This window comes from Gadus macrocephalus, chromosome 12 (assembly GCF_031168955.1).
Source record: "Gadus macrocephalus chromosome 12, ASM3116895v1".
In the NCBI taxonomy this organism is placed as follows: domain Eukaryota; kingdom Metazoa; phylum Chordata; class Actinopteri; order Gadiformes; family Gadidae; genus Gadus; species Gadus macrocephalus.
The window spans coordinates 22,807,860-22,821,782 of record NC_082393.1 but is presented as its reverse complement, the minus strand read 5'-3'; positions in this window follow the sequence as shown (position 1 = coordinate 22,821,782).

Genomic DNA, 13,923 nt, shown 5'->3' with positions numbered 1-13,923 from the left:
ATTGGGGTGGTGCGGATGAGAGAAGGAGGCGGGCTTGGTCAACGGCCGGGGAATAGAAAAGACAGAAGCCTACACCCATGGAAAAGGCTGGATACCTCAGGAGTAGTTTGCATAATAAAATATGTCGTCGTTTTCAGAATCCTTTTTATTTTTTAACGTTATTATATAGGACTGACCAAAAGGAATGCGCTCATTCTGTAATTCAGAGTGGCGAGCACAAAGCAAACGATAAACTTAGACTATTACCGATATAGTCGCAAACAAACAGCATTTTTATCGACAATAAGCATCCCTTTCACTTGTTGATAGTAAGTTGACGCAAGGAATCTTAAATGTTTTGTTGAAATGAAAAGCCCATATATAACACTATTTTGCAAATAGTGCTGCATTTTGTACATTTTCACTCAAATGTATCTATAAACCTTTAATAAGTTGCCCAGTATATCGTTTTCCGATTTAATTTCCCTCACAAGTCTTTAAAGTCCTGCATTTAAAATATATATACATATTTCATATATAAATCTCAAAAAGACAAGAAGAGGGAGCCCTTGCCTCTACAGCAGTTGTCACCACACACGTACACGCAAACCCGCGCGCACGCACACACACACACACACACACACACACACACACACACACACACACACACACACACACACACACACACACACACACACACACACACACACACACACACACACACACACACACACACACGATTTTCCATTTCCCTAAAGCTAGCCTGTTATCGTAACTAGTTGGGCTGAAAATGCTCAACCCATCTTTTTGTTGCCTGACATGGGATCAAAACATCATTAGATTCCCCAACACATAATCATACTATTTTCTCTGTGCTCCACGCAACAGAGAGAGGCAGCCATTTAGCTATTGCTCATTCTCATGTTGGTTTGATTCAATTAGCACAAGGCTTGGCAGTGCTAACATACTGAGGAAAGTCCATTAAACCTGTGGGGTATTCTCTTTTCCATTTAGCAGTCTAAGAAGTGCTTTGCTAATCAAATTATATCGCGTCTGATATTATCTCCATGCTGTGCATATGCTATAACAACATAATTTGTGTTTTTCAAGGAGTAACTTACAGGATTTTCTCAATGTTTATTCGAATGGTCACATGATTTGATTAGATATGTAATATCAATATATATTGCAGGATAAAACCTATGTATTGGCTTCTTTGTATTACACCCAATGCATTTTAGAATTGAAGAGCGCATTTCTATGATTTATGGAAACACTCAATGCATTTTTTCTTACTCACATCCTATTCGACCTCTGAACCTGCCTAGCCATCTTATGACGTCATAAATAAAGGTGTTGTCTCATGACAAACACACAGACACACACACACACACACACACACACACACACACACACACACACACACACACACACACACACACACACACACACAAACAGAGGATTCAGGCTGAAAACAATTTGTCATGATGTGGTGAATGTGCGTGTGCAGTGTTATCTGAATGACACAAACTAAGCATGGAGTCATGTTGAGTCCATGCCCTAGTTTAGATTACACACTGTGCACTGCAATGTTGCATATGGGCAGATGGAGGAAGCGGTGTCAAACATTCTAGCAAGGGCACCCATGCTGAGATACTTTATAGTCTGGAAGATGGAGATACTGTCGCGAAACGTATTATCCTGTGGGCTTTCTTTCTCTTTTGACACACACACATGTGCACGTGCACACATGCGCAGGTGCGCACACCCTCTAACACGCACACACACACACACACACGCACGCACACACACACACACACACACACACACACACACACACACACACATAGATAACGATTAAAAAAACATCAAACATGAAATCATTTTAAAAACAACATCAAGAATCAAGAGTTTCATAAATACTTATGCTTGGATTTCCTGCGTTGCTTTTTTAAAATGCGTTCAGAGTTGGAGTTAACATTTGCCCAGCCTTGATTATGTTAGTGTCATGTTAGTTTATTCTGAGGCAGACTGCTCATACTCAATTTTCAGATCATAATTTGTAATCTTTATATATATATATAAATTAAATAATAATTCCCAGCATTTCAAAGTTAAAAAGCTTTTGTGGCAGTAACCCAGGGTTTCAAGCCTCATAGTCAGCAATGTGAAACTCAATCTTATTGATTGGTCCTGAATCTCTCTCTCTCTCTCTCTCTCTCTCTCTCTCTCTCTCTCTCTCTCTCTCTCTCTCTCTCTCTCTCTCTCTCTCTCTCTCTCTCTCTCTCTCTCTCTCTCTCTCTCTATCTATCGCTCTCTCTCTCTCTCACACACACACACACACACACACACACACACACACACACACACACACACACACACACACACACACACACACACACACACACGTATGCATGTGCATGATCAGACAAGCAGAAAGAGCACCAAATACAGACACAAAGACAAACATCATGCACTACTATATACAGTACTACATAAATCATTTCCACAAGTGCGTCACCATCCATTGCTGCTGTAGAGGCAAGACTGAGACCAGCCATGTTTTACTGTGGCCGGGGCCTGAAGCCTGTTAATTCAGAAAGAGAGAGCTGGCTAATTGTCATGAACTCCCTCTGCCCCGAATTTCCACGCTAAACCCCTCCCACTCACAGACTCTGGTGGATTAGCTGCACACTGTGGAGATAGATTTATTTATTTTTTTGCTGATGCAAATGATCACCAGTCCAGAAGGGGTGGCGGACTTATTTGAATTTCAACAAAGGGGTTTAAAGATCTTTGAACGCTAAAGTACTACATTATTAGGTGACCTTGGGTGTCTTGAAAGGCGCCTCTAAATGAAATGTATTATTATTATTATTATTATTATCTTTGCTCCCTTCCTTTTTCCGTTTGCTTTTCTCATACCCCGTCCAACCGTCTGTTTAATTGGAAGCGCCAGCAGCACGAGGTTCACACAAACAACATACACACACCCACACACACACACCCACACACACACACACACACACACACACACACACACACACACACACACACACACACACACACACACACACACACACACACACACACACACACACACACACACACACACACTGTTTACTGTTGACTGCTGCAAGGGTTCCATAGGGCTGTAAACATTAGCGTCATATACATATTTACACTTTGACAGACTACTCGATGCCACATAACACCTCTTGGTTGGAAGGTGAGGAAAAGCCAGACAGAGGTATAACAGCTCTGAATATGCAGTGTGTGGATGCAGTGCTAATTGCAGGTGCTCCAAGTAAGCGTTGTGTTATCTGCCAGACTCGGTGTCTCAACACCTGTCTTATGCCTCACTCTGCATAATAGCACTGTTCTATTTAGAGGGGATATGTGTGGATGCCAGCAGCCATTTCACCTTAGGGCGTGTCTTGAACAAAATGCAATAAAAAGGAGAGTTACTTTGTGCAAAGCTTTAAAACTAATCCAACCCCGGTGTACAAAAGCCATTCACTTTGAATGAGCCACATTAGAAAATTAGGAAAATAATAAAGACACTTTATGAAGGAGGTAGTGTGTGTGTATATGTGAATGTGCGTGTGTCTGCGTGTGCGCTTGTGTGCGTGCGGCGTTTGATCGTGTACGTGTGACGTCGTGTGGAAGGTGTGGTCGGGGAGGTCGGGATGTCATAACACCAATCCGACCGGGCTTTTTCTGTTTTTTTCTAATGGGCGAACTCACTGCCGCTCAGGGTACCGTGGAACAACTTAATACGTGTAATCGGCAGAAGCATCCGCTCCTCAGTATGCTGGGGCCTACCCGGGCCTCTGTCTGATTCGCCCTTGAAGGATCCATTGGGTTTGCCGTATTGAAGTTCTGGCAGCAATAGCGTCTTAGGCGCAGTACTCAGATTGATGACGGCCTCTTCCCTGGCAGGTGTCCACCCTCCGCCAGTAACAATCAACAAATGGGTGTCAGAGCCCAGGACTCCTGTCTGCCCTCCCCTCTCCCAGCGACAACTCTGCGTCATTCCTTCGCCGGCTCCCAGACGGCCAGACGACCATTACAACGCACTGTATCCAGGAGCTATTCCGCTGGACTCACTGACCCCTCCTGTCGGGTGTACACCCCCCTCCCCCACATTGGATTACACTCCATTTAATCATTGAATTGCTAAATTGTATCATGTTTAGTCAGGGCTGTACTTGTTTATACTAAATATACTGGCTTTATATATCATAGGGGAACATTTGTATTGTTGTATCATTTGGAGGAATTCTTATATTATGTTATATCTTAAATTAAATGGATATATCTTGGTGTAGATGCAGGGGAAAATAATTCTGAATGAACCTTATTTAGGAAGGCGTTGTGCACAGCATTGTATGTGTGATCTCACAGAGCAAAGACGCAACGCATGGCTTCCTCTACGAGTCCGTGGTTTCCCCTAAGAACCTCACGCCGTTTTGGGTGAGGTTCCGGCGCTCTTAGAGCTGCCTTCCATTGATGCCCCTTGACGTGATCCGTCAGCAGGCATAACCCCTGCTGATGTCACTCTCCCTCGAAGACATTCCTCAGACACCGCTTCTTCATGTTGATCCCACAACCGAGAGCGTGCTGCATTTGTCATGGTCGCTTGTCTCCCCCCTTCAACGGGAGGGCTGTTTGATATGGATGCTGCTCTGTCGACCGCAGGGATGAGACAGGGGGGGGCTGTCTTGGAGCTGGGGTCAGATAGCCTGTCTCCAACGGTGGAATATGCAGCGATGGCTTGCTAGGTCAGCTTGTAAAAGCGAAACAAAAAAAGAAGAAAAATAAAGAAGGAACTGTTTTTTTGTTTAGGGATACAATTCAAGATAATGCTGAGATTTAGGATTTCTTTGACTTGCGGTTTTTGAATCGCTCAGGACTTTAATGCTTACAGCAGGCGTAGTAGTTCAACAATCAGTGCAGTTCTGTAGCGAGGCTGCTAAGTGCTAACTAATATACATTAGTAAACTACGTAGCCTCAAGGAGAACTGGATATTTACCATTATGAGATACAGGAATAACAACATCTCCATCACGCATGTACATGTTGGCTCTGGAAATCTGCAGTGCGGCTAGCTAAGCAGCGGCTCTATAGGACCAAAGGACGTGGGATGCGGCCTGGCACTGAACTTGCATCTCAACAGGAGGCGTGTGGATTATAGTGTCCATTTGGACAACAGCGTAGCCCGCAGTTTGGACTGACATTCAACACCTTGGCCTGGTGCATCCGCTCCAGCCAACCAGAATTGCACAAACCCACTTAGAGCTGTTAAGTGCTGTTTAGCATTAACGTACAACTCAATATAAAGCTTATTATGTGATACCATTATACTGATAGCATACCCCATAGCATACATCATTCATTCATTTAAGATCAATTGCAGATTTATGTTGAGGTTCCAATGTTTTCATTTATGTTATATTATATTCTAATCTATCTATTATATTCTGTAATAATCTATTACTTTCCTTTCTGTAACATTACATTCTATTTTAATCCATTTCATTATATTGTATTAGGCTACATTATTTTCCATTCCATCCAATTCAATCCATTCCATATCATTCTATTCTAATCTATCTATCGTCATCTATCGTCATTCTATGTTTATCTATGCTGTCTATGTTGTCTATGTTGTCCGTGTTTTTGTGTTTATTTTGAACTGCTGGTGTGAGATGGAGCAGTGGCCAGGCCTCAGTGTGGTTCTGGTGGCTGGTCATGGGGTGCCGCGTTGGGCTGAGGGGCTGAGGGGCTGCGGGGGTGGCAGCCGGGCTTGCGTTTGATCCTGGTCGGGGTACATCCATTCTCACTGGGTGACCGCTGCGGTCCATCTGGCAAAGGGTTTTAATCAACCCACCCATTACCCAGTGCCCCCACCCCATAGGCATCCGCACGCACACACACACACACACAAACACACGCACGCACGCACACACGCACGCACGCACACATATGCACACATGAACACACACACACACACACACACACATACGTACACACGCACTCACACACGTACATACACACACACACGCACACACACACACACACACAAACACACACACACACACACACACACACACACACACACACAAACACACACACACACATACACACACACACACACACACACACACACACACACACACACACACACACACACACACACACACACACACACACATATACATACACTTACACATAGAAACAGACACACACACACAAATACACAGACACATACACACACAGTGTAATATTTAGTATTAGCACTGCTAACACTATTATTTGTTTATTTTTTGCAGTAATGTTTTGCTGAACTGTGGAATAAAGTACTAACTCAAATATGAATTGTCCACAAAAGCCAAAAGAAGCTTTACTAAATATTCAGGCCAAATGTTTCCAGAAAAAGAAAAAAAACGAACCTCGGGCTTCTGTGATAAAGAACAACTTTTTGTCAAATAAAATGCAGCCGTTCGCAGGCCTGCCCCGCAGCACGCTGGACAGAAACATGCACATGCTGCACAAATCATGCTCTCTAAATGTCACTTCATGCTTAACCGCTCTTCCCCGTGCTTGAGGAGAGCGAGTAGGCAGCGCACGTCCGCACGACATATGAATAACTCCATCGGCTCACGCTCTTAAATGCCTACACGCTCCGAGACTTGTTTCAATTTAATTGTGTTGTCAAATCATTTAGCAGTTTGAAGAAAAAGGGAAAAGTTATAATTTCCTTCACACCGAAATTATTTCGTCTTCTATGAATTATTCATTCTAACATTTCGCTCAGTTTTAAATAAGATAGCCTGCTGCTTGACTTTCGTAAATATGAACTTTAGACTGCTCTTCCAAAGTATCAACAGAGTGGCTCACATAGGTCCGGACTTTAACACCCACACACCCACACATGCACACACACATGCACACGGACATACACACGCACACGTGTACACGCACCCGCACACACTTACACAAACACACAAACACACACACACACACACACACACACACACACACACACACACACACACACACACACACACACACACACACACACACACACACACACACACACACACACACACACACACACACACACACACACAACCACACAATAAATTAAGCCAGGACAGGTTACCCTTAATATTCCAGCGATAAAAAAAGAGCTGTTGATTGGTAGCCTAAGCCTGACAAAAAATGTACATATATTTCTGCTGCTGTATACTATATTACACAGTCAGTAATGTACCAGCTCAGGCCACACTCTTGTTAGAATATATGCATTTTTAATAGGATTGTAGAGGTAGAGGTCTATTGATAACTACTGCTAATGCATTTTACAGAGCGCTGAAACCACCTACCACCCAAAAAGTGAACACCTAGTATAGTAACAGAGTGGGACTAAAATACCTGCAGTATTTTCATTAGCTTTTGAGCTCGATTTAGCCCTACCATGCATGTATTTTTTTGTACGCAACCAATCAATTGCTTGGAAAAATCCATCCCAACTCAAGAATACATTTAAGAGCACTTAAGCGGCATATTTTAGCCCAAGGACTGACGGTATCATGGCGGAGCTAATGCGGGGAAGCGGTAACTTTGTTTGGTCACTCCTCCGTGCTAATGCACATAAGCCAGCGATACATCATTTATTCACGGCAACGGCAGACACTCTGCCTCCCTAGCAATTAACCAATCAATAAAAAGGCATCGGCTTTTAAACTTCCATTCTGAGAGGAGGAAAAAAAACAGCGCTGTTCGTCAATATGTCGAGATGCTAGCCACACGCAATCACTCAAGTATCAGCGGCGTTTGTCACCTCAAGTTTAGTACCGAGCGATAAACTGCCTTCCTGCCTCCGTTCTGTGTTCTTAAAATGGCTGCCGTCATATTGCTGGATACTAGTCTTATGTGCATTTATTTTAAATCCTTTATTCACGTTAAACCTAAAATGGGAATATTGGTTATACTGGAGGTGGTTGATGCTGTAACAGTATTGAGGCATTGATGCGTTTTATGACAATCACACATGGTCATATAAGAATATCATTGACTAATAGGCTACATATATTTAGGGTTGATGTGGTTTTCCCCTTTGAATGGGCTGTAAACCTTTTGTAAACCTTTTAATCAAACATTACAAATTGCACAGGTTATTTTATTTATTTATTAAGGACGCTGTATTTCCCAAATGACCCAAATGACATTTACATTTCACAATATAATAAAACCTGTGAAATTATACGCTGGTTTTCTGCATCATTTAATTAGTATCTTACATGAAATTAGTTTTCCATTTTGGAGATGGAAATAATACAATTACTGCTATCCATATTTACCCTGTGCCCTCTTTCCATGTATTGTATCAAAACATTGTTTCAAATGAAATGAAACCATGTCAAAGAAAAGTAATTATTTTATCTCGGAAATTAAATGGCTTGCTCTAATAACCAAAATAAAAGCTATCTTGGGGAATAATAACTGAACGTAAACACAAGCAGTGAAGCCTAAATCTAAATTTATGCTGCGTATGGCCATCATAGACATCTCATATGTTACCGTAAGGGGTTTTAATAGTTCATTTAATTAACTTGGGTCTAGGCTTATCCCCACTGCTACTTTAATTGAATTAGTGTTATTTGGGTTTGCTGCAGAAACATCAAGGGCTTCTCCGAGAACCGGCCGCAAACACAGTGAGGGCGGTATGCCGGACTGCAACCCCCTCAGCCGCATCATTTACTGGTACACAGGTAAAATTACAGGTCATTATTTCCGGGTCAAAGTGTCTGAACATAAGACGCTGACCTTCGTCTGGGTGTGGGCGTGTGTTGTTTGGTGCTCCCCCCCCCCCCCACCCCCCCGGGGACAGACTGCTGTTTATGGATCACATCCATCTGCCAGCCTTGAGTGTGTTCCCTTTTATCGGAGCCCGTGGTAGTAAAAAAAAAGAACGCATGATGCACTGAAAAACCCAGTGAGCAAAAAAGAGCGCACATGTATGAAAAACTAGACATTACAGAAGGGGAGGATTACAGGACTGCTAATGTAAATATAGAGACCCTACGAAAAGAAGGGGAGGACAGACTGAAAAACGGGATGCAGATAGACAGATGGACATGGTTCACCTCACTCTGCATTTGTGTATGTGTGTGTGTGTGTGTGTGTGTGTGTGTGTGTGTGTGTGTGTGTGTGTGTGTGTGTGTGTGTGTGTGTGTGTGTGTGCGTGTGTTAGTGTGTGTGTGTGTGTGTGTGCGTGTGTGTGTGTGTGTGTGTGTGTGTGTGTGTGTGTGTGTGTGTGTGTGTGTGTGTGTGTGTGTGTGTGTGTGTGTGTGGGTGGGTGGGTGTGGGTGGGTGGGTGTGGGCGTGGGTGTGAGTGTGTGTGTGTGTGTCCGCCTGCAGACACCTGCTCCACTCTGCAGTGACGGCTCCCAGCGGGACGCAGGCTCAGGCTCAGCTGCTGAACACTAGGCTCTCCCTGCAGCACTGGTGGCCCGACACACACACACACACACATGCACAAATGCACACACACACACACACACACACACACACACACACACACACACACACACACACACACACACACACACACACACACACACATACAGACACACAGACACACCCTCACACACACACACACACGGACACACACTTACGCAGACACACACACGCACACATGCACAAATGCACGCACGCACAAACGCATACACACGTACACGGACACACACCCTCACACACACACACACATACGGACACACCCATGAATGCACACACTTGCTTCCAAATCTACAGCCCCCTGGCCTGCCTTACAGTGTCTATCAGCCGCTGTGGCTCTGTAACTGACACACCACATGTGCTCATATCAAGCTCAAAACCCAGACATGATGTGCAAACACACACACACACACACACACACACACACACACACACACACACACACACACACACACACACACACACACACACACACACACACACACACGCACACACGTGACAAGAACACACACACATAGACACACACATATATTCAGGAGCATTGACAGCCTGACAGCAATTTTAATACAACAACTTTTTGTTTATTGTGATGCTGCGGCGTATTTGCTTTCCTCTTTAACGTAATTGAATGTGCAGTCGGCCATTTGAGACAAATTATAGGTTGGGCTGGACAGGACATTGTCCATGGGCCGTCATAATGCAGGCTATGCATTATGGCATTATGCGAGATAGTTAAATGGACAAGTCCCGGTAGAAATGACATAAATTATGGCCTTATCTGCAGTCAACACATTGACATTGCATTAAGGTGACATACAGACAGACACAGACACGCACAATGTATATGTAATGTCGTTGTAGATGTAATGTATCTTCTCCCAATCTTGGTCGGCCTTTGCTGGTATTTTCTCCATTTTTATATTGTGTCTAAATATGAATCACGTAAGTCAATCATTTGAGACGCATCGTAATTTACTGCTATCTGCTGTGTAACAAGGAACTAACGGCATCACGGCAGTATTAATCAACCGCCATTGTGTTCAAGAGAATTATGGTTCCATCTCCACGTTACGTCTCGGTGTTTCCCACATATCTCTCCTACCCTCTCTTTTTCTCAGTGGGAGCAGATTTTCCTTTCTGCTATCCTCGAGTGAGCTGCTGCACCTGTTTGTGCCTTGATGACGGCAGGGTTGTGGACCATAAATGAACTAATTTCCTGGTTATAGAGAGCACTGCAATCAAAGAAGAGGGGGAAACGCAGCAAGCGGCAGATGGAGGGAGCTAATGATTGTTGTGAAAGAGAGATGACCTCCAACAATCTACCCGCTCTGCCAGGGCAGGCTTCAGATTTTGCTCGAGAATGTGTCAGACTGTTAGCTCGCTCCCAATGAGGATTTGAAAAAGAAAAGATACAAATATATATCTATACATATTTATGCCGACGATGTGGATGACGATGAAGGACATCTTGAATGATTTTCAAGGAAATGGAAAAAAAACAAGAACAGACTTGAAATACCCAACGCTGAATATTATTACAGGGAACAGCAGGTGCATGTGCCAGGATATCAGTAAATCTTTTTCCCCTCTCCTTTTTTTAAATTAACGTCATTCAGTGGCGCAGAACGGTGCAGTGCAGGTTGTATGATACAAACCAACAACTCTTTTTCGCCGCTCACACCAGCTGTGTGCCCTTTTAATTTTATCTTTTTCTATTTCAGGGTGCGCGGCTGCAACCGCGCGGTTGCCTTTTAACTGTTGGTTGCCGTGGAACTGCAGAGCCTCATTCACAGCGCAGAAATATCATTTCAGATCTCAATCTATTGCTCTTTTACCTGCTCCCCCAAGAACTATATCCATTATCAGATTGATCGATAGTTCCCTAGTCAATTTTTGATGTTCCATTTGAGCAGGAAAAAAACAAATCTGAAACACTCAGGGTTCATGGCATCAGGAACACACACACACACTCACACACACACACACACACACTCACACACACACACACACACACACACACACACACACACACACACACACACACACACACACACACACACACACACACACACACACACACACACACACACACACAAACAGACAATTAAAGTTGCCTGAAAACAGCCATGTATGTATAGACTGCATTCACATGTGTTATATACAGACACGCCCATAAGCACACACACACACACACACACACACACACACACACACACACACACACACACACACACACACACACACACACACACACACACACACACACACACACACACACACACACACACACACACACACACACACAATCATACACACAAACACAGTTTAATGTAAGATAGCAGCAAACCTGACTGCAAGAGAAGGTGACAGGATGAGGCCATTTAGCTATTTATTCATTTATTCACAGTGACCAATCATACAGCAAGCCCTCCATTAACAATTGCCTGCTCATATATTATATATATTGCCTGCTTATAAATTATTCACCATATTTAAGATATTTCAAACAAACTTTCAATGTAAAGACATGGACCATACTGGTTGAACACTAAACAGAGGCAGGAAATATAACATACTGAGAAACTCATACTGCAATGCACTATACACTAATAATATAGGAGGGGGATGTTTTAATCCTATGTTAAAACTGAAGTTGTTTTGAAGGTAGAAAATTGTTAGCCACTTTTGAGGCTCTACACACCAAAGCCATTAGAATCTTCCAGCACATTTATCTAATGTATGCAAATGATCTAGCTGTGCTTAATGAAGGCACCATTAATCACCATAACGATGGTCTGTTTTAAACAGAGTAATCACGCACACATATGCACACACACGCACGAACACACACACACGCACACACACAGACACACGCACACACAGACACGGGGACACACAGACACGCATGTATGCTCAAACGCATGCACACACGCACAAACACACACACACAGAAGTGGATATGCCTGATCATAAACCGTCACCCACGCTACAAATGAAAAGACAAAACAAAGACGGTGTTGCTAAGATGTTTTCCAAGAACTACAAGCAATAATTCACAAGCTGAATTACAGTTTTTATGGCTTATTAGGAAAGTGAAAATATACGTTTGTGATTTTTCTGATTGATTTACTTTGTTAGTTATATTCAATATGCCTTACCATGAAATTAATACGACTATAAATCACATGGCGCGTGACAAGCTATTGATCACGAGCTCAGCAACATGGATTACATTCTGCACCTTTAATGTCAATCATATTAACATATGAATGCAAAGAAAAAAGCATTGTAGCAGTCATATTTATGTAACAAAGAATTCCCTGGCAATTGGTCCAATAAACCCTCGACGGAAACTCAACATGACAGGAGGATACAAAGCATATATATTGTGAATCGACATATGGGCTGAGGGAAATCATTTAGCATGGGGATTTGTTTTTACCCATAACACGTAAACACTGGGCACGCTCCGAGAACGCCTTGGAACACGACGACACATCCGTGGAGCCCAGTTCCTCTCGGAGTGCCTTTCAATCCATACCCGCCTGCTGCCCTTACACCCGTACACCCCTCCACCCTGTACCCATATACGCGTACACCCTCTCCCCTCTCCTCCCTCTCCACCTTCTCCTCCCTCTCTTCCTCTCCTGCCTCTCCACCCTGCTCCTTCTCCTTCCTCTCCCCCTCTCCTTGCTCTCCTCCCTCCCTCTTCTCCTCCTCCCTCCTTCACCTCCCTCTCCTGCCTCTCTACCTCTCCTTCCTCTCCTCCCTCTCTCCTTCACCTCCCTCTCTTCCCTGCTCCTTCTCCTTCCTCTCCTTTCTCTCTCCTTTCTCTCTCCCTCTCCTTCCTCTCTCCCTCTCTCCCTCTCCTCCTTCTCTCCCCTCTCTTCCTCTCCCCCCTCTCTCCTCTCACCCTCTCCTCCTCTATCCCTCTCCCCCTCTCCTTTCTCCCTTTCCCCCCCTCTCTCCGCCCTGCATAAGCATCCACAGGACAGGTACCCCCGGGCTCCGTCAGCAGCATGACAGCGGTTACGAAGGCTTCCAACAGGCTCTGAGGGTTGGGGTGGGTTGGCTATGGCTGGTGGTGGGTGGGTGGGGGGGGGGGGGGGGGGTGGGGGGGGGACCTGAGCCACAAGCCCCACTAAGCAAGCAGCCCCCAACAGCCGATTAGACACCCACAGCTTCATGTCGCTCTAACGCAGCGAGGCGAGGATTTTCTCCCAACTTTTTTTTTTTTTGCCTAAACGCTCAGGGTTTTTCTCATGCCCACTTTTTTTTTGTTGCCTCTCACTCTCTCTCACTCTCCCCTCGCCCGCCTCCCTTTTCCCTTGAACTCTGCTTTGCTATGTAAATGGCACCGTGGTGTTGACTCAAGAACAGAATACACTACTGACTATCGCCGGCACTTCCGCCTGCTC